We start from the raw sequence: 22,593 nt of genomic DNA, 5'->3' as shown, positions 1-22,593 counted from the left end.
CATTTTACAGAATGAATTATACAAGATTTGCATAATAAATGCGCATACATATATACATAGACTAATGATGATATGACAGAGAAAAAAATAATAAATGTACATACATTGAATAGAAAAGTTATATACATAGTATAGAAAATGAAAATAAATAGAATAGTAATGATATGACAGTTAATGAAAACATGACAGTTAAAATGAGAATATAGTAAATATTAAAAGAGTCTAGTTACTTTCAAATGAATCGGCTGTAACAGATATTGAGTAGGAGACAGTGAAGTAATTATAGACTGAAGATGGTTACAAATTATGAAGGGGTATTGAGGAGGTGCAGGTAAAAGTTAAATAGAGACACTAATGGAGAAGGGTAGATGATAGTCAGATAATTAGAAGATTGTGACATAGCGCTGTATTGTGGCCATTTACATAAAAGAGTGGTGACAGTAAAGCTTTTTGGATATTATCCAGGAACATCACATGTACAAAGTTGGAAAGTGAGTAGGTGGGACCTCAGTTGAGTTCTAGATGAGTTTAGAGAGTGTTTTTGTTGTATTGATAGTAGGATGGGGCTCCAGGATTAAGTGAAGTGGTAGGAGAGTAGTGATTGGCCAGCAGAATTGTTGGGTTTGGATACATGTAATAGGTACTTGTTTGATGAGCATAGTGGCCTGGAAGGATTATACAGTATATTTGTATTTACAGTATATGAGATTGGAGACGTATGGACAGTTGTTTTGTTTATACATAATGTTATGGATTTGTGGAAGTTGTGAGTTGGTTAGATAATGGGGGAATTCCAGCCACTGTAATTCCTTTAGGGAGGTACAGGCACAGTGGTGGTCTCTATTTGGAAGGTTGTCAGCAAATCGGGCTATTTTGTAGTAACATTGCTCAAATTTGTTTAGCAAAGTCATGTGGGTTTTTATTAAGGATGGGGCAGAATACATTAGAGTAGGCAACAAGAGAGAAGAGGCAATGTGTTTTCTTATAGTGTTCAAGAGGAAGAGCTTGGCTGTATAGAAAGAGAATGTAGTTCTTGGTGTAATTTTTTCACTATATTTTGGACATGTCTCAGATTTTATGTTCTCATCTGCACAGATGCCTAGCAATTTAGTAGTAGTATTTTTGTTTTACTGGATGGGGTAACTGAAAAGGAGATTTTCTTGATTGTAAGCTGTTTGGAAGTAAGTAGGATCAGTTTGTTTTTACTTGAGTTAAGGAATTGCTGTCCAGATGTCAGCCAGGTTTCTATATAGAGGAGAAAGTCTCCTGAGTAAGTTGTTGCATTTTCTTGATGTTTTTTGTGATACAGATAATTGTGGTGTCATCTGCATACTGTACTAAGGATGCAGTTTTACAGACTTTATGTAGTTCATGGATAAAGATGTTAAAGAGAATGGGTCCCAGGACTAATCCTTATGGTACACTGAATGTGATGTCTTTTTGCCACTTGACAGCTTGAACTCTATTTTGGAGGTGGCTACGAAACCATTATAAAGCAGTTGTGTTGAGTCTAGGCTATGAAGTTTGTGTATGAGAACAGAGTGAGAGACTGTGTCAAATGCCTTGGATAAATCAAGTAAGAGATCAGACATTAAGTTCCCATCATTCCTATTTGTGTTTACTGTATTGGTGAAACTAAGTAAAGCTGTAGAGGTACTGTGGTGGAGATGCAAGCCATGGTAATATGAGGAGAGGAGGTTATTTTGTGTGAGGTAATGTATGAATTGTGATTGGACGCATTTTATGAGTTATTTTTGACAGGGGAGAGAGAATGACAATAGGCCTGTAGTTTAAGAGCTCAGTTGAATGCCGTCCTTTGTGGAGGGGAAGAATATGCCTTTATTTCCAGAGGGTAGGGACATATGTTTCACTGAAAGTAATTTATTGGAACTGAGACTGAGTAGTCTATTTCTTTTGCAACCATTTTTTTTAACAAGAAACGTCTTTATTAAATTATCATGTATGACATAGGCCATGTCACATTTTTATAAATGAAAATAAACCATAGCGACACAATCTCATTTGCAAACATTATACATTCCAAACCATGCTGACACAACTGTAGCTGCAAACATTATACATTTTAACATATTGAGTCATTGTTAATCAGTCATTGCATAGCTTATTCAAATCCCGCCTTCTTTTAAACCACGTTACTCCTCTGCATATACTTATCCCACATTTCCCATTTTTTCCTATGTAATTTGTTCCTACCCTTTTTAAAAGATTCCAGTTCCAGTAGTTTTATCTCTGTTACTGTCTTTACTACTTCTAGTAAAATTGGTTTAGATTTTGATTTCCATTTTCTAGCAACTGCGTTTTGGCAGCCATTATAATTAGACTCAGCAAGGTGTTACTATGTCTAAGCAATTCTAATTCTGTATCATAGCTCAAAAACATAATTTCCCTAGTCACTCCAATTTGCACACCCAGCATCTCTGACAGTTCAGTCTGCAGGGAATAATTAAAGTCTGCCAACTCATTACACTCCCAGAAAAAATGTTACCTCTTTCTTCCCCATCACACCTCTAACATTAGCTGTCTACCTGAGGATAAATTCTTTGAAATCTGGTTGGAGTATAAAAAATACCTATGTAAACACTTCCAGGCAAAATCCTAAATCTTCTAGATTTTGTTGCATATTTAGGAGACATAAATATATCCTCCCATTGTTTCTTTGTGAATTGCTTATCTAATCTCTCTTCCTAATCCTTCCTAATCCTTCCTAACCTCCACCAATTGATTCTTATAGTTATGCATTGTTCTAGGGGACCTCAGTATAGATTGGTACACCTGCACTGCAAAGACCCCAACCACCCACATAAACCTACATGGTTTTACACAAACTATAACCTCACCTACTAAGATCAGCAAGCCTAACAATAAAGAAAGTATCCTAGACTGGATACTAATTAATAGCCCCCACCACATGTACAAATCAGGTACTCTCCCTGAAGATCTAAGTGATCATTTCTTAGCATATACTATTAGGCATAAAGTTGAATGTCCACATCTGCCCACCTATAAAACAGTAAGAAATAATAAAAACTTCAACCTTAATAAATTCTTAGAAGAACTTAAATTATGCAATTGGTCAGTTCTAAAACAACTACCACTAGATGAGGCAGTAACACACTTTAATAACACATTCCTGGCCATCCTTGACAACCATGCACCTGCACGCCCTATTAGAATTAAAACAAAAATTGCCTAAAGATCATCCAAAGAAATATGGCCCGGAACGCCGGGCACTCCTCTAAAGCCCCACAAGATCATCTCAAATTTTGACAATATAGGAATGATACAAAAAAATCCATATTACTAGACAAAAAAAACAGTTTCTGCCATCTACAGCAGAAACACCACAACAAGCCACAGACATTATGGGCAGGTATTAACAAACTCCTCCACCCAGAGCAATCAACAACTCCAACCCATTCAGCCCCAACCCAAATATCGCTAGAGTCCATTGCCATCACATTCAACAGTTTTTTTACAGAAACCATCCAGATCCTTGCTAGCAAACTTAAATCTACTTGTCCTAACTCTGAAAGCCCTAAACCCAGTGACATTCTCTCCTTCAGCTTCCAAAAAGTTCCGACGTCACTCATTAGAGCCCTAATTAAAAAACTCAAACCAACCACCCTTTCAGCTGACCTCCTCCCTGCAGACTACCTGCAAAAAGCTGCTGATGTTATAGCATTCGCTGTCTCTATTTTGATAAAAAGAACCATAACTGAAGCTTCTATCCCCTCTATCTGGAAAATATCACGTCATACCACTCCACAAAGGAGGCAGATCCATTGAGCTGTCAAACTATAGACCAATAGCTATCCTTTCTCCTCTGGCTAAAATTATGAAAAAGTGCATCCATAAACAGCTCTTACACTACCTTATTCAACATAATCTTCTGGCCAACTCTCAGCATAGATTTAGACCATGGCACAGTACCACCACAGCCTTTCTCTCCTTTTCTGGCCTACATTCCAACCGTAACAAAAACAAACTATCTTCTGCCCTGTTTCTTGATCTTTCCAAGGCCTTCGACATGGTTAACCACCAGCTACTCTTACTTACCCTAAAGAAAATATCCCTAAAACAACCATGCCATACAATGTTTTCAATCTTATCTTAGTGAAAGACAGCAGGCTGTGCAGAACAAACTCTCCACCCTTTTCCCCCGTTACCCATGGTGTCCCTCAAGGCTCCATATTAGGTCCCCTTCTTTTCTCCTTCTTTATCAATGACCTCCACACTGTAATCCCAGGTGCAACCTGTATACAATATGCCGATAACTCCACCATGATTTGGTCAGCCTCTACCCCTACAGATCTCCTTAGTTTAACCCAGAAAACCTTTAATACAGTAGAAAACTGGATCGCTAATCAACAGCTGATATTAAACTTTAATAAAACAAAGCTATTGCTCTTCTCCACTACTCACAAATCCTCTCAACCTTCATTTGCTATAACATCTAACAATGGGAAAATAATCACACCAGATACATGTACCAAACTCCTGGGTGTTATAATAGACAACAACTTTAAGTATGATATGCACGTAAACCAAACTATTAAAACCATTAATAAAAAACTTGGCTCCCTATACAAAAACAAACCTTTTCTCAACCCTCTAGCTAGGACTGCCATTGCCCATACCTATCTGCTTTCAAGTCTACTCTATGCCTCGCCAATACTCACTAACTTGAACAAAACTGATCTCAGCAAACTCTCTAGCTGCTACAATCAAATTGCCAGGTTTGCCACAGGAACTCCCTACAGGACACACCATTGTCAAAACGTAAACCTCTTATGATGGCTAGAACTCCCCAGGCTAATTCAATATAGGTTCATAGGTTCATAGGTTGGTACTGGGCTATCTGCCCGAAGGCATATATTAGCCCAGTCACATTGTGCGGTATTCACCGCCCCTTTAGTAGTTCCCTAGACCCTTGTACTAGCAGCTACTACCCTTGGCCCCTATCTAGTAGTGCTGTTGGTGTGATCCCCGGAGTGAAGTTTCTGTTACCCATCCACTCATCAAGGTTCCTCTTGAAGAGTGATAGTGAGGGGCTCTGTCTTATGTAGATCGGGACCCTGTTCCATAGTAAGGGAAGTCTCTGCAAAGGGAATCTATCCCTCCAGCATGTTCTATTCATTCTTGTGTTGAGGTTTATATCCCTAGAGCATGTAGCTCGAGTAGATTTGGTTTTGCTAAGATGGAGCATGTTCAACAATTCTGGGTTAGACATGGCTCTGTACGTTAGACAGAGATCACCTCTGAGAAAGTGGTATGCAACAGAGAACAGTCTTAGATTTTTCAATCATGCTGCATAGGGCAACTGTTTGAGGCCAGTAATCCTCTTGGTTAGGTACCTCTGTGGTCTCTCCAGCTGCTGGAGATGTCTAGCCAGGTACATTCCAATTGGTGCATTGTACTCAATAATGGGTCTGATGAGGGAAGAGTAGAGGGGCACCATTACATCCTTAGATCTTGATGCAAACCCTTTTGTGATCAGATGGGTCACATAGAAGGATTTTCTAACCACTTTGGCAACATTGTTATCAAAGGAAAGCTGACTATCTACTTGGGTCCCTAGATCCCTTATTTCTTCTTCAGGCTTCAGGGGATTACCTCCTATGTTGTAGTTTGCGGGTACTCTGTTTTTTCCAAAGGGGATTACTATGCATTTTTTTGCATTTAGCTTGAGACCATGGCTTTGACACCATGCATCAGTCTCATTTAGGCCCTTCTGGAGGATCTCCATGTCGGCCGGGGACTCTATTATAGCACCCAGTTTGCAGTCGTCTGCAAACTTAGTCAGCCACAGCCCTTCTGTGCTTGCCTGTACTTCTGAGAAGTATATGCCAAACAAGAGGGGTCCCAGGACAGAGCCCTGAGGCACACCACCTGTTACTGGTCTGGATTCGGACATTGATCCCGCTACTCTTACTTTATGGGATCTGTCTGAGAGCCAATTTGCAATCCATCTTGTGACTTAAGGGTTTACATCCAGGCTGGTGAGCTTATCAATAATACCTGAATGGGGAATGGTGTCAAATGCTTTAGCAAGGTCAAGGTAAGCTGTGTGTACCTCCTTTCCCTTATCTATAGCCTGAGTAACTGTCTCAAAGAAATCCACCAGGTTTAGTAGGCATGATCTGCCCTTGATGAAGCCGAACTGTGTGGGGTCCAGCAACTTTAGGTTCCCAATCTCTCCATTTATAAGTTACATAATGATTCGCTCCATAACCTTACAGATCAGACTGGTCAGGCTTATTGGTCGGTAGTTCCCAGGGTCAGTTGTGGCCCCACCCTTGTGTAGCGGGACCACTGTTGCCGTGTGCCATCCTATGGGCACATATCCTGTGGAGAGGCTGAGACTGAACAGGGTATTAAGATGCGGGGTTAATTCCTTGTGGAGCTCGTGTATGACACAGCTTGGGACACCATCTGGTCCCATGGAGGCAGTTTAGCTTTAGATAGAGCCTTGTTAACCAATGTATCAGTAATAATTAGACTTACACAATCCCCTGGAATTAACTTACTGTAGCATTCAAGGTTATTAACCATCCAGATAAAATGCCCTCCTTTAAAAACATTATCCATCCCTACAAAAAACACTAGGCCACTTCGTTACACTACATAACTTTTGGTTCAATCTGTTAAAGCTAACAACCTATCTGGAGAATCTCTGTTTGCAAAGTCAGTAGGCAAAACCAGGAATTCGCTCCCATCCGACCTTACTCTGAAACCCTCCCTTAATCAGTTAAAAAAAAATCTAACCCAGCATTTTAAAACTCACTGGTTAGTTATGTCCTTTCTCTAACCATGACTAAAGCCTAAACTACTTCCATATCCCTGCAATTTTTTATTCACAGAGCCTTACCTCTTACACTAAAAGGTTTGAAAAGAGAAACTGTAACATCTCTGCAGATACTCTGTATATAGCTGCACCTATAGGTTTGATAAGAGAAACTGTAACATATTTGTATATATTTCTGAATATAAACTGTATTCTTCATAGGCTTGAAATGTGAGACTGTAATGTGTATGTTAATACAATATGTTTGTGCATATACTGTAACTTGATTGTCTTTATCTGTTTGTAAGTTTGGAGTTTTTTTCCCCGGGCCTCCGCTGAAAATGGACATGTATCCATTCAGACTATCCCGGTCAAGAAATATAAAATAAAAATAAAATAAATATATGCTGTGCTAATTATTCCTTTCTTAATGGCAACTTCTGTTCTAGATTCTACTAAAAACTCTACCAGTGCTGGTCTTTCATTTAGGACCCCCCCATTTATTTCTCTTTGCCTGTACCCCAATATCAATCCTTGATATGGAAGGCAATCTCTAGCCTGCAGTCCAAATAAGTTCTTGGCGTCTTCCCATTCTATTACCTTTCCCTCTCTTATTTGCTCCCAATACCTTGGTTCCTTTTCCATTTTTCTCTAATATATTCCTGCCCCCTCTTGTCTATTGGCTGTATCCCTAATTGCAGTTATCCCTGTCGGCAGATTCTTCTTTCTCCATTCCTGTGCTGGCTTAGTTCTTAGAAGACCTTCTGCTACTTTATGAATATAATATTCTGTATGATTATTAGTGTTCTCCTTAAAGGTCTGTATCCAAAATCCTACTCTCTCCCTGTTACTTGAGCTCCCCCCCCCTCATTTCATTATTATCTCTTTCCACTTTGAATTATAGTTTTATGCTTGTGCTATGCATAGGAGCCTTAACTGTTTTGCTCTTAAATACCCCTTCAACTCAAGTAATCCCAATCCACACTGTTGTATTTTTGAAGAATAAGCTTATCCTACTTGACTCTTGCCATCTTCCCCTCTCAGATAAAATCCTTCAGCTCTTTATTAATTGTCATCCACAACTTCTTCTCTGTTTGATAAAAATATGCCTGACCAGTGTATAAGACTAAAGGGACTAAAAACAGTTTAACTGCTTATATCTTACTATCAATATCTAGAGTTTCCACTTTCTCAGTTTTTGTATTATCTTTTATTTAGTCTCTGCCCACATATTCTTAGCTGCCACACTGGTATCATTTTTAATTCATACTCCTAAATATGGATATTGCTGAACTAATTTGTATGTGGCTACATAATTTACCACTATTGCTTTTGTTTCAGCTGCATTAATTTTGTATCCTGAAAAGGCTTGAAACTGTCTCAATATGTTCCACAGTACTGTGATGCCCCTTTCTGGTTTTGTCAGGTATAAACAACAAACTAAATACATCTACCCTGCATGCATCACTTATACAATATGCAGATGACTCAACCCTGATCTGCTCATCCCCATCCATTACCACTCTTCAAAAACTTACTCAAGAATCCTTCTGCTCCGTAGAAAAATGGATTACTGATATCCAACTGATCCTAAACCCCAACAAAACCAAGCTACTTCTTTTCACCCCCAACAAATCCAGAACCACTCCTCTTTCCTTCACTATCACCTACAAAACGGCACCATAATCTCCCCTTCCCCCCATACTAAGCTCCTCAGTGCTGAAATAGATAAGGATCGTAACTTTGATGTCCATATCTCTCAAACCATAAAGAAGGTACATAAAAAATTAGGAACTTTATGCAAACATAAACAGTTCCTATCAGACCAAGCATGAATCACCCTAGCCCAAACCCACCTTTTGTCTACCCTGATGTATGCATCGCCAATCCAAACCCACATCAGGAAAACAGACCTAAACAAACTAGAATCATGTTACAATAAAATTGCTAAATTCGCCAATAACTCCACTTTTAGAAGCCATCACTGTCTTGCCCTAAAGGAGCTACAGTGGTTAGAACTCCCTCAATTAATTGGTTACCACCAACTAGTGCTCACCTTCAACATACTAAAGAATCCCCACAAAACTCTAGCCCTAAACCAACTACTAAATCAATATTCAGCAAACCATTCTCTACGCTCATCCAACAAAACCCTGCTCTCTATATCCAAAACCAACAATACTGCAGGGAAAGCTCTTTTTTCTCCTACTATTGTTAGGAAATGGAATAACCTCCCCCAAAATATCTCTTCAACACCATCCATCTCACTGTTCAAAAAGTCACTTGTCACACCTCTTGCAATCCTGGATCTGTCCTTGCATCACATAAATGCTTTCCTGCTCTCCTCCAATTCTTGCTACCTTTCTCTCCTCACTGCTTACTATCTCTAGTATACAGTACTCAAATAGTCCCATACAGGGCCTACTATGTGTAAATTATTATATCTTGTGTGATGTCTCTTTTTGATTGAATCAGTTAATGTGAGTCTTTTCTCCCAAATACTGTCATCCAGAGTCTACTGTGTAAATGAAGCTTGCTTGGAACAAACCATTGTATGATATATATTTTTTTGATTGTACATTTACCACTGTACATATTATTTGATGTGGAGCTTTTCTCCCTGGGCCTCCGCTGCAAATGGACCTCATTCCATTCGGACTTTCCCAGTAAGCAAATATAAAATAAAATAAATAAATAAAATAATGCCATCTGCAAATAGAGCTAGCTTTTCTTGACTACCATACCAATTATATCCTTGAATTTCTGAGTCACTTATTTTCTTTGCCAATGGTTCTAAATATGATGCAAAAAAAAAAGGGTGAAAAGAGGACACCTCTGCCTGGTTCCTCTGCTCAAGCCGACATTATCAGAGAGGATCCCACCTACTCCGATCCTTCATATAGCCTCCTAATCAACATTATAATTTTATCAGGGAATGCAAATTCTTCTACTGCTCTGCTCATAAAAACACAGCTTTATCTGATGAAATGCCTTCTCTACATCAAGACCCACCAGCAAAAGTGGTATTTTCTTAAATTCTGCTTCCCTCTGGATTATCACTGTTCTGTTTATGGGGTCAAATGTTTGCTTCCCCTCTATAAGACCACATTGATCCATATATATCAATTTTTGGCTTCACTTTTGCCATTCTTTTAGCCATTATAGACATAAACCATTTATAATCATGATTTAGTATTGAAATGTGCCTGCATGAAGTTGGATCTGATGGATCTTTATGCTCTTTAAGGATTACAGCTACTACCGCTTTCTTCCAGAATGTTAGTACTTCTCCTCTTAAAATACTGTTAAACAAAACCTTCCAGATCTTTATCAGTTTTTCTCTCCTAGATTCCAAACTTCCACAGGAATACCATCTATTCCTGGGGATTTCCTGCAGATTGGTTATACATCACCATTTTTATCTCATCTCCTCCTATCCTGTTAGTAATTGAGCCTCTTCTCCCTCTAGCCTTGGCATATTTAATTCTTCCATAAACATTTCCATTTGTACCTTTTTTGATTTCCATATTTCTCTGCTTTATACAGACTTTCATAGAATTTCTGAAATATTTCTAATACTTCTACAAGACCCCTTGTTTGTTTTCCTTGTTGTAGGCTCCCTAAGCATGGTAACAGCCCATTCTACTTTATGTTGCCTGAGAGATTGTGCTAAACGTTTTTGTGCTCTAACGTTAGTATCAAAAAGCAGTTGCTTAACAATCTTTCTAAACTCATGCATATTATTGAGGTAATCCCTTATTTTCTGTTTAACATTCTGTATTGTTCTCTTCTTGTTCAGTGAGAATCCCCATTTTGCAATATTTTAATATCTGCCAGTCCCTCTAAATAATTCTGGTTAATTCTTAACCATATCTTCCTTTCTTTTATTTCCACCCTATTTTTAAATTCTACTTTAATTTTATTCCACTTATTAGCTATATTTTCAGAATAAGTTTCTGTCTTCTCTAATAGCTCCTGAATACTTTTTACTACCCATTCCTTAAATTCCTCTCTTTTCAACAGATAGGTGGGAAAGCATCAGTGTCTCATTTTTATTTCATTATTTTTGTGTTTTTATTTTAGTTATTATTGGTGCATGATCTGAGATAGTTACTGGGTGTGCATCAAGACCTTCAATTAAATGCACATGTTCGTGTGAAATATAAATTCTGTCTAGCCTAGCCCAGTTTTGTATCTTGGGGAATAATATTTAAATTCACTCCAGATTCCTAGTACTGAATTCACATCTTCCATGCCAAATATTTTCATAAATTTCTTTAAAAATCTACCATCCTTTGTTATATTTCCCTTTCTAGGTCCCCCAGGCACATCTTCACTGTTGCAAATCAAATTCCAGTCCCCATATATAAGTAATATTACTTGCTGAAAGCTGATTATTTCTCCCAAAATTTTCTTTAGCTCCATTATAGCAGTTTTGTTGGAATATAAATTCATGCCAGTGTAATTATCCTCCCTTACCAGTAGCTGCTTAGTACTACAAATCTACCATTATTGTCTTTTTTTCCTCTTCTATTACTATTTGAGCTTATCTTGTAATGAATATAAGTACTCTTCTCTTCCTTTGCCCCAGATATTCTGCTGAATAACCATCTTGAAAACTTTTGTGTATCAAATTCACACATTCAGTTATTTCCAAGTGTGCCTCCTGTAGCATAACTATTTGCACTCTGCATTTTTAATACAGTTCACTACTCTTTCTTTTTTGTATTTATCTGTGAGACCATTAATGCTAAAGAAATGTTAGAAAGAATAATATTCTTGAGAGGTTATTATTCCCACCTTTTATGTATAACAGCTTTTTTGTTAAATGTCTAGCTCCAGCTTTTCTGTTACATGCATGCACTGTTTGGCAAGTTAATCTTTTATACAATTGTTTATTGTCATTCCCATTTGAGTGTATGTCACATCTTGCAGAACATTTTGATTTATTGAAAACCATCAAATAAAAATATATACACACACATTACCCTCACCCTTAAAACCTACTAACTTAATAATAACACACAAAACTATGTCCATCTTCAAATATTAAAGTTTTTCCCCCTTAATAGGAACAAGATTTCCAAACAGAAAGAAAGATTATGCATGCTAAGAAGCATGGTAGAGCCTGTGATTCTATTAAGGGCTGTCTGATTTTGTCTTATCTTTATAGCTCTCCCAGCTGGGAAAACACTTGAGTGTTTTCAGAAAACATTTACAAGACATTTCTCTTTATTAGATTGTCTGCTAGTGACATGAGAACCAGATACAAGACTGTTTACTAGAAAAAAGACCTTATAATAGTCAATATTCTTTTTTCATTTACTTACTTTCTGTTAAAATGTGTTACTATATAAAACTAGTGGTCTTAACACAGTCATTTATCTATGCAAGAATAAGAAAAAGCACACTAATGTTTCGTTTGTCATGGTCTTTTAAATATAACCCCCTTTTATTGTAGATCACAGTACCTACATTTCTTAAAACTGAAAAAGGAGAAAGAGTGAAGGGAGAAAGAAACAAAAAGAATAAACAGAAGCACCTATTTACATTAGTATCCCCATTGCATTTAAAATAACTGAAAACACTTTATAACATGCAGATAAAATGATGCACCAATTAAGTAATGCTGTTAAGAAAAATTAGTTTTACTTATAGTTAACTCTCTCCCTCCTCTTCCCCTCTCCTGAGTATTTTTCTGAACATTAATGATATGAAGTAGGACATATGGTTTAGAGTCCCCTACAAGCTTAATAAAGTCCAAAGAAGTCCAGTATTTCCATATTTTCTTGTTCTGTTCTGTTTCACAAATATAACTATTGCATTGTAATCTCATACTTGTCAGTTTCCAATTTAATGATTTTAATCTCCAAACATTAATGACTTGAAGTAGGACATATGCTTTAGAGTCCCCTACAAGTTTAACAAAGTCTAAGAAAGTCCAATATTTCCAGATTTTCTTGTTCTATTCCTGTTTATCTCCATCTCCCAAACCCTGCCTCTGTTTCATGCCCAGTGCACTCTTGATTCTTCTAGTCAGCTCCTGTTCTTTTTTCCCCTCTCTCAAGCATTTTCTGTTGAAACACCGGGAAAGGTTTCACTGGCACAGTTTCATTGTGGTTTTTATTATCAGAAGAGAAAAAAAAAACAGAATCTCCTTCTGTTTCACAGCTCATTTTTTGTTGGACAAACTTTTGTATTTCCTTAGCATGCACTTCTTCAAAAATGTTTTTGTTCTTCCAGGGAAAAATATTTTGAAGATAGCTGGTTACAGCAGTTTGAATCACATGCCTGCTTCTTAACATTCCCTATATAACTCCCTATATAACAGAGTAAGTTTATTCCTCTTCTGCCTGGTGTACAATGAGTAGTCATTCTCCACAAACACTCTGCTGTCTCCCACTTTTAGTATTCTGTCCTTCTGCCACAGTTTTGTCATAACCATCTCATTCTGCTGGTAAAATTGCATTTTTACAATTAAAGATCTAGGTTGTTTTCTCATTGCCAGGTTTGGAGCGTACACAATGTAAGCCATTTCAGTTAACAATTCATGTTGTGGAATATCAGTCTAGTTGCTTATTTGTACTTTCCTGAAATTAATACAGTCTGCTCCTTCCAGCTTTTCAGGTACAGCAGAAAAGCTCTGTTTTCTCTATGTGCTCTGTCCTCTAATTCTATTATTTTTTGAAACATCTCTTCTTGTGCAGTCTCCTATTCAGCCAACCTTTTCTTCATTTCTACCTCTGAGTTTTGCAGTTTTAGCATCTCATTTGAGTGTCTGTTTAAAGCTTGTTCTATTTTTCCAGCCTTTTATTGTTTGACTTGATATACTCCATCAGTGTTTCATTTATTTTAATCAAGTCTGTAAGCAATTGCTTTATACTGTCCTCAGTGTTACTGGAGGTCATGTCTAGAGCTCACACATCTTTTTGCTGAACATCTACAGTACTTTACCCAGTTTTTTCATCATCTTTTATAGCCGATTTTCCTTCATAGATTCATAGATTCATAGATTAGTACTAGGCTAACTGCCCTTGTGAGCCATTTTAAGCCTAGCCGATTATCCCTTTCTTTGGTATTTCTTTTTTCCCGGCATCCAGGCAGTGCACTTACTAGTTAGTTACTGAAATTTACTCAGAAACCCAAGTCCATTGGCTTTCTCTGCTAAGTTTCTTTTTTCACACTGGGAGATACAGAATTAATCTGTTATTCAATGTGCAGCCATCTTTGAAGTTCACTTTTGCAACCATCTTAAGGTGTTTGCCTGGTAGGTTGTCAGGGGCTAAGGCAGTGTGGTTCAATTTAAGTAAAGGTTTTTATGTAAGTAGTGGGGACTTGTTAGAAGGAGAGGTTATAAAGAGGAATGGTGGGTGGTGCTATTGTCTGGTTGTTGGTATTAGGGGACTTTTAAAGTAGCGATGAGACTGTCTGAATTAAATGAAAGTTGAAAGCATCAGCACATTTGGTAAGAGTAGTTGTTATTGTTAAGTGCAGGAGATGGTTCAATGGTGTAGCCAGGATTGAGCAGCTGGTTTACTGAGGACCATAATGAATTATCCTTTGTAGCACTGGATAACTTTAGATAGTTGGGTGGTGAGAATTATTCTTGAAGGTTACATCTGGTAGAGGAGTCCCTTCCTCAGTTTCAGACTGAGACATCAAACTGGCATGTTCACTTCTGTCTTGATTTAGATGCTGTCTTAGGGATAATAAAACAGGTTTCTCAGATCAACCAGGGAAAGTACTTCATTCAGGATGTTTTCAGGTTTGAAAGAAAGAGGTAACCTGATGACTAACCCTAAATCTTTCTTTTGCACACCTACACATCATAGTTCCAAAGTTGAAAATGCTGTAACTATAGTCTAGTGACCCCTTATTCCTCCTTTGAGTTTTTTAGTGACTTAGGATTTAAAAAATACTTAACATCATATTCCAATCAATAACAATTCCAGACACTTTTTTACTGTTTTGCCATTTGGTTTATCTATAGCTCTTAGTCTTCACAAAGTGTCTGGCTGCTGCAATAGAGCATTGCAGGTTACAGGCCATTCACATTTTACCTTATCTAGATGATTGCCTGATTTTTACAGATTCTTTCAAAGCTTGTCAAGAATGTCTGTCTTGGGTATTAAAGTTATTTCTCAGCTTGGGATTTTAGGAGGAAGTCTTTTCTCGTTCTTACTCACAGGATAGTGCTTCTAGGATTTATTCTAGATGCAATGCTTATGTCGCTTTCCTTCATCAAGACATGATGGAGAGTTATACAAAGCATTTTCTGGTACTTTCAAAGCAGGTGTCTGTCACAGAATATGTCAGAATTCTAGATGTAATGGCCTGAACTATTTACATGATTCACACAGCCAGACCCTGGAAGAGAAAGATCCAATGGTTTGTTGAATCACATTGGAATCAACACCAGCACATCCCATTGTTTCAAATTCCACTGCTGGACTTTGTAAAAATGGAGTTATGGGTGAATCAGATGTCCCTGAACCCAGGACTTGCCTTCTCTGTGCCAGCCTCCACTCAGTCTCTAATTGACATATGCTTCAGACATTGCTTAAGGACAGATCCTCATGAATAGAAGTTACAATGGGGGGGGGGGGTGATTTCCAGGACTTGAGCCATCTGTGGCAAACTGTTTAGTTAGATCTGTTTGCATTCACTCAAAACAGGCAGCTATATAACTTCTGTTCCAGGATACCTTGCAGATTAGCCTGGAAAACATATGCCTTTCCATTCTCATGAACAGGAATGTTTCTGCATGCCTTTCCATCCTTTCTTCTGATAATCAGAGTTTTCCTCAATATTCAGTTGGACTATTCAAAAATAATTGTGGTAACCCCCTATTGGCCCAGGCAACAGTGGTTCCCTCTTCTTTTGAAAATATTCAAGGGCAATTACTACAAGCTTTCTCATATAATGGACTTACTCAAACAGGACAGTGGGAGTTTGATGCACCCCACTGTTCAATGTCTTCAGATCGCTAATGGACTAACTCAAACAGGACAGTGGGAGTTTGATGCACCCTGCTGTTCAATGTCTTCAGTTGGCTATTGGACTTACTCAAACAGGACAGTGGGAGTTTGATGCATCCCACTGTTCAATGTCTTCAGATAGCTAATGGACTTACTCAAACAGGAGAGTGGGAGTTTGATGCACCCCGCTGTTCAATGTCTTCAGTTGGCTATTGGACTTACTCAGACAGGACAGTGGGAGTTTGATGCATCCCACTGTTCAATGTCTTCAGATAGCTAATGGACTTACTCAAACAGGATAGTGGGAGTTTGATGCACCCCACTATTCAATGTCTTCAGATGGCTAATGGACTTACTCAAATGGGACAGTGGGAGTTTGATGCACCCCACTATTCAATGTCTTCGTTGGCTAATGGACTTACTCAAACAGGACAGTGGGAGTTTGATGCACCCACTGTTCAATGTCTTCAGTTGGCTGCCTGTATGATAAAATTTTGATACCTTTTAGGCATCTTTATTCTGAGGGTGTACAGCAGGTATTATAGGAGGCAAAGAAACCTGCTACTAGAAAATCATATATAGGTAAGCAGAAAATTGTTTTGTTTGGTGACAAGACTTATGTGAATCATTATCATCTGTCAAGATTTATCTTTTGGCCATTTCTGTTTGTGTACCCCTGGATCCTTCCCTTTCTACCATACCTGTTGTTTTTGAAGGGGGTTATATATCAGCAACTAAGCAGACAGGTGTCTCCTGTGTGGCATTTTAATTTTGGTTTAGAAAACACTTTAATGTTTTCCTTTTGAACGTGCTCATGAGGCTGATTTGAAGCTTATATCTTGGAAAACAGTATTACCTATTACTCTGGCCTCTGCAAGAAGAGTATCTGAGTTACAAGATCTTATGGTGAATCATCACTACCTCATATTTAGGAAAAATGAAGTAGCTTTGAGAATAAACTCTGAAGGCTGTTTCAGAGCTTTTACTAAGCAGACTATTCATCTCTGTGTTTTCTTACCAGAGTCTAAAAATGGGGGTAAAGATTTTTTTACACTCTAGATGCCCATAAACAACTCACATACTATATTAACTGAACAAAATCATTCAGTAGTTCTAATCAACTGTTTGTCTCTTATGAAGATAAGAAAAAAGAACAAACCGTACCTAAACAGGCATTCTAAATGACCCAGGCTATTACTTTTTGTTTCACCAAAACAATTCAGTTCCAGACAAGATCAAATCCCACTCAGTATACTAGGCTACTTATGTTGGTTTTTGGACAGGGGAGGACTCTAGAAACATACTAAAGGGAGTAATATGATCATTGGTGCATACCTTTAGCAAGCATGACAAACTGGATTCCCTCTTTAGGTCCAGAGCAAGAGAAAGGCTAATACAGTAGTGATCTAATGATGAACATAATAAAGTTGTGTAAATAAACTTACCATAACAGCAGATGTTTGACTAGATCCTTGCTGCAGTAGCTGCTCCATTCCTCCATCCATCTGTTTTTGCTATTTTTCCTGAGTGTGGTGTCTTTTATTTGTATGTTCCTGTATAGCAGGGCTCTAGACACTTTTTCTTTTTAGGCAAGAAAGCTCTGAAGTATTTTGCAACCTAGCCCTTTATTTTCTCTGCATCCATCATGCGTAAAGATGGCTTGGGCACTTGGAAGGAATCCTATAGCTTTGAAAAGATGGCCAGCTGTGTCTGGTCCTTGGCAGGATGTCTCATGTTGCTCAAGGTTACTGCAGCAGTAATCTATTCAAGCATCTACTATTATGATAAGTTTACTTACACAATTGGACTTTGTAGAGAAGTCATTTGGAATATAGAATCTATGCTGTTTAGACCACATTTTCTCCATTTGTGTATTTATTAAGCCTTTTTTCATGACAGGAGCAGTGATGTTATGGCGGGAGACTCCTCAGCATAGATCACACTATGATGGCTGACATTTTCATCTTCTAGTAAAATCCAGTGACAGTCTCAGTCACTCCATCTGTCAGACATGCATTAGAATCTGTTGCCTACTTCAGAAACCTATTCATCCTAATCCAGCACCCTGTAACAATTCCCAACAAGGCATCCCTCCTTTACTTTTCAGTGGAGGATCCAAAAAATTTAAAAGAAAGATCCTCTGCTCTCATACTTTAGGACTGAAAAGTTCTTTCTTGTTCAAAAATAAATAGTAGCAAACTGCTTGTTATATTTGTGACAAGATGATTGCTACATCTTAGACCACATACATGCCTGACTGCAAGTTCTTTTGGCATTTAATTCTGAATGCCAGTACTGCAACACTGACTGATTGAAATCTACTGGTTAAGCCCATTAACACTGTGCCCAGGGAAAATGCCCATGTTGCCCCATCCTAGCTACATCTCTGTTTTTATTCCATCGAGTGAGGATACAAAAAATGCAAGTAGTAACATACACCATATAATTTTATTTTTTGTTATCTGCTCAATAGCATATCATCTAAACCATCTACCCCATGTCACCTAACCCATAGCATTTACACATTTCACATGCTCCATGTAATTTGCATTACAAGAACTGTGTTTTGCATTTTCCACTAGTTTTATTTTTTTCTTGAGTTTCAAAACAGAATTAGGCAGGCACTTTTTGTCTGTAGAATTTACCCATACCCGCTTCACTGATTATGACCAATACTCTGCTTCTGTCTTACTCACATGCAGATTTATATCCCTAAACATATAGTTAGTTATATTTTCTTCTTTTCTTACATGGTCATATCTGCATTAGCTTGCTCTTGCTGTTTGACAGGATCATATGAAAAATACAGTGATTTTGTTACAGTTTTATGTAATCACATGATAAAGATTTATACAGCAGCAAATTATTGTTTTTATCATGACTTTTCAAGCATTCAAGATGTTCATATTGGCATCTGAGATCACTGTATGTGATGGTCATTTATATCTACCCAGAGCGGAATTCAATGTTAATAAAAGCAGTCATAATAATTTTTTTTTCAGTAAATCCCACAGTTTGAGAACTTGCTTATATGGAACAAGAGGTGTTGGGATGAAATCTGTGTGCATATGTGCTGTTGTCTCTTTATTCAATGCATTTCAAGTTATGTCATAGTTCAGCCTGTTGCTACACAACATATAATATTGCTTCAGAGTTTCCTTCACTAATTTTTGTCCCTTGCCAGCATGTGGAGCTCTGACCCCAGTTGAAAACGTTCCTTTGTTGTAGATTTTTCCAGTGTGCTATAGTAAGCCAGATGTTACATGTTTTGAGCAGCCCACAATTCTTAGTATATGCCTGTATAAGGAAGTCTGTCTGGCTGATTTATGCCAGATTTTGAAACAAGTAGGTTAATATAACACAGCTTTAGGGTACAAGGACTTATTCTGAGAGTAGTTGTTAAAGGAAATAAAATTTATCAAGTTCTGACAATATGCTGTTCAAAGACAAACCCTCTGGAGAACAACTGTTATCTTAAATATACCACATATAAATGAATTTTTGAACTATGTCTATTATCTATGGGAGAGTATAAAATTACAGGTACATTGGGGCTGCACATGTCTATTATCGGAACATTTGTTGTACATATGAACAAAATTACTGACTCTGATATGTGTGCTCAAAATTGATTAATCACTATACAGAATAAGTCAGCCTGAGTCTTTGCTATTACACCTATAGGTAATTGTTAGAATGTTTTAGAAGCCTTATGTATAAATTATCTAAATATAATTTAATATGAATGCTAGGCGACAAATGCTAAAGTCACTAAATCACTGTGCTATGAATTCTGCTATAGAACACATAGGAACCAAACAGTCAACACTTCTTAACAGTTTATAAGTAGAAGCCTTGTTTGCTTTATGTAGCTAGGCTAAAATGTAATGCTTTTATACAGCATCACTGACTTGTAACAACAACTGCTAATCAACTTTGTTTCAGGTTTGAAGATTTTCTTTTTCCATTAATATCATACAACTATATTTGGTAGAAAAATATAACCAATATGATTATTTCTAAAGTGAGTGAGTGTGCTTTTATTGGGACCATGAGAAATAGCACAAAAATCAAGAAGCCATGTCTCATATGAATACTGTTTCCATTTCACAGTATACTCAACACAAGAAATTTTAGATTCACACACAGATGACACAACTTTAAATGAAGATGGGATGTATATGCATCATAGAATTGCATTTCATGTGTGTATTGTTATTAATGTTGTATTTCTTGATGTTACTGCTAATCCCACCTTCTCTAAATTCACTTGACTACTCTATTCCTTTAGTGCTAAGTTCCTGTTCCACACTTGTTACCTGGAAGCAGGAAAATATGCAATTTGAGTGGCTATCCTGAGTGGCTTTATCAAGAATAAATCTTACAGAATCTGTTAAAGGAAGAGTATTTAATGTTGTTATTATTACATCATGTCTTTTGTTAGAAAAAACACACTCCCTACCTTGACCTGGCCAAAGCTATTGATACTATTCCCCACTCAGGTATAATAGATAAACTCTCTCATCTAGGCATCAATCTATATGTCAGGGTGGCTGTAATATACTTGGCAGGTTAGACTCAATGCTTGCTACCCCCCTGGTCTGAACAATAGAGAAGATTTTATTATGTATCTTAAAAGTAAAGGGTTAAAACACTAAGTATGTAGTCATGTGACTTTTAAAGTATGTAAATGTGTGTTTTTGAATGTTAACTTCCAGTCTGAAGAAGTCTTTGGTTTTGTTTTATGGTTTCGGACTTCACTCATAACCAGCTTTTAGCTTACTGTTTGATTACTGTATCAGTCTATATGTTATCAGATGGGTAGCAAACTGGCTCACTGATAGAACCCACCTAGTCAAAATATGGGAAGCCACCTCAAGCAGTAGACCCATAACAAGCGGTGTACCCCAGGGATCGGTCTTGGAACCTCTGTTGTTTGGGATATACTTTTCTCAGGTGCAGACCAAAACCAGTGGGCTATGGCTGACCAGGTTTGCAGATGACTGAAAGCTGGGTGCTGTCATCAATTTCCCTAGTGATGTGGACATCCTCCAAGAGGGCTTCACCCAAATAAATGACTGGTGCCAGAAACATGGCCTCAGACTGAATGCCAAAAAATGCATCATCATCCCCTGTGAGGAGAGTGACATCTCCACAAATTATCACATTGATAATAAGGTCCTAAGCACACAATCAGTCATGAGGGATTTGGGAACCGAGGTTGATAGCAAACTGACTTTTGGCCACCATATTGCCTTCATTGTATGGAAAGCTTTCTACATGTCCCACTTCATTAGTAAGGGTATCTCATCCAAGGACAAGGTGGTCATAACATCCCTGTATTCTTCCCTTATAAGACCCATTATTGAGTACAATGCCCATTTTGGCATGTACTCACAAAGCAAATGCAGCAGCTGGAGAGACCTCACCAAGAGAATCCACAGCCTCAAACATCTACCCTACACAGATAGGTTAAAAGCCCTGTCCCTCTACTCAGTCTCCTACAGACTCTGTCTGGCATACAAAGCAATCTCAGACTTCCCCACCTTTTATAAATTCACGTGATTACTCTATTGCTTTAGTGCTAAGTTCGTGTTCCATGGTTATTACCTAGAAACAGGAAAATATACAATCTGAGTGGCTATCCTGAGTGGCTTTATCAAGAATAAATCTTACAAACTGGTCTGTGACATCAATAGGACTTATTGGCAGGATGGATTTGTATCCCAGAGACTCCCTCTCTTGTGGAATAAACTCCCTCTCCACATCAAGCAGAGTAACTCATTAACCCTTTTGTAGTGCAACTTGGATAATTGGATGGGAAACAGAAAATACACCGCTAGGATTCTACCTGTGTCCCTGCTAGTCAGTGGCATAGGTTGCTGATTTGTTGGAACATGGGCAAAATTCTTGGCTAGGCTTGTAAGGGCCTTAGGGCCAATAGCCTAGTAACTTCCTATGATCCTATGAAATGACTCAATATTTGTTTCAGCATTCTTTGCATACTACTATTTAATTTTGCATAATAGTTTGATTGCAAAAGCTTTACTTTGAATATTTAATTTTTCATTTATTTGCTGTTTACTATATTTAAGTGCTTGTGGTTTTGTAATTTGTCTACATGCGTTAGATATGTTTTTTCACAAAATATAAGATAACTTTGCTAATACCATTATGGCTACATTTTTACTGTACAAAAAGTGCCATGCTGACACCTTAAAAGCAATTTGAGAAATGATGTGTGTCACATTGTTACAGGTAGAACTAGGGCACTACTTCTCCCAAAAGAATCACTGTATATGTACAGACTGTGTTCTCATATCATTTATGGAAGAATTTTTTTCTAGTATGGAAATCTATGGGTATCTGCATCTAACTGTGACATCAAGATCATCACAATACCTCCTGTATAATTACAGTCTTAAAACAGGCTTTGTGCCACGTGAATGGAGGACTGCAACTGTCATCTCCCTTCATAACGGAGGACCTTTAACAGACCCTTGAAAGTACAGAGCCATTAGCCTTACAAGTCTTATTTGCAAAACCATGGAAATAATTATCATGGCTTAAACTCTGAGCTTTGGCCAGCTAAGACCTACATGCAATCAACTGGACGTATAAGTGAATTTAAGTAAATCTTTATCTGCACTTTTTTCAAATAATACAGCATTTAAATGTATTTATTTGTGTTGCATTGAATACTATCTAGCTGAAAGTTGTGCCTCTGTTTTTTCAGTTAATGCTTATTAGAATTTAGTGCTTGTTAGAATTCCTGCATAGCCAGTGATAAGTGGGGGTAGTTCACTTCAT

This window comes from Protopterus annectens, chromosome 11.part0 (assembly GCF_019279795.1).
Source record: "Protopterus annectens isolate FY-2018-M chromosome 11.part0, PAN1.0, whole genome shotgun sequence".
Lineage (NCBI taxonomy): Eukaryota > Metazoa > Chordata > Ceratodontiformes > Protopteridae > Protopterus > Protopterus annectens.
Note: the sequence above shows the minus strand (reverse complement) of the source record.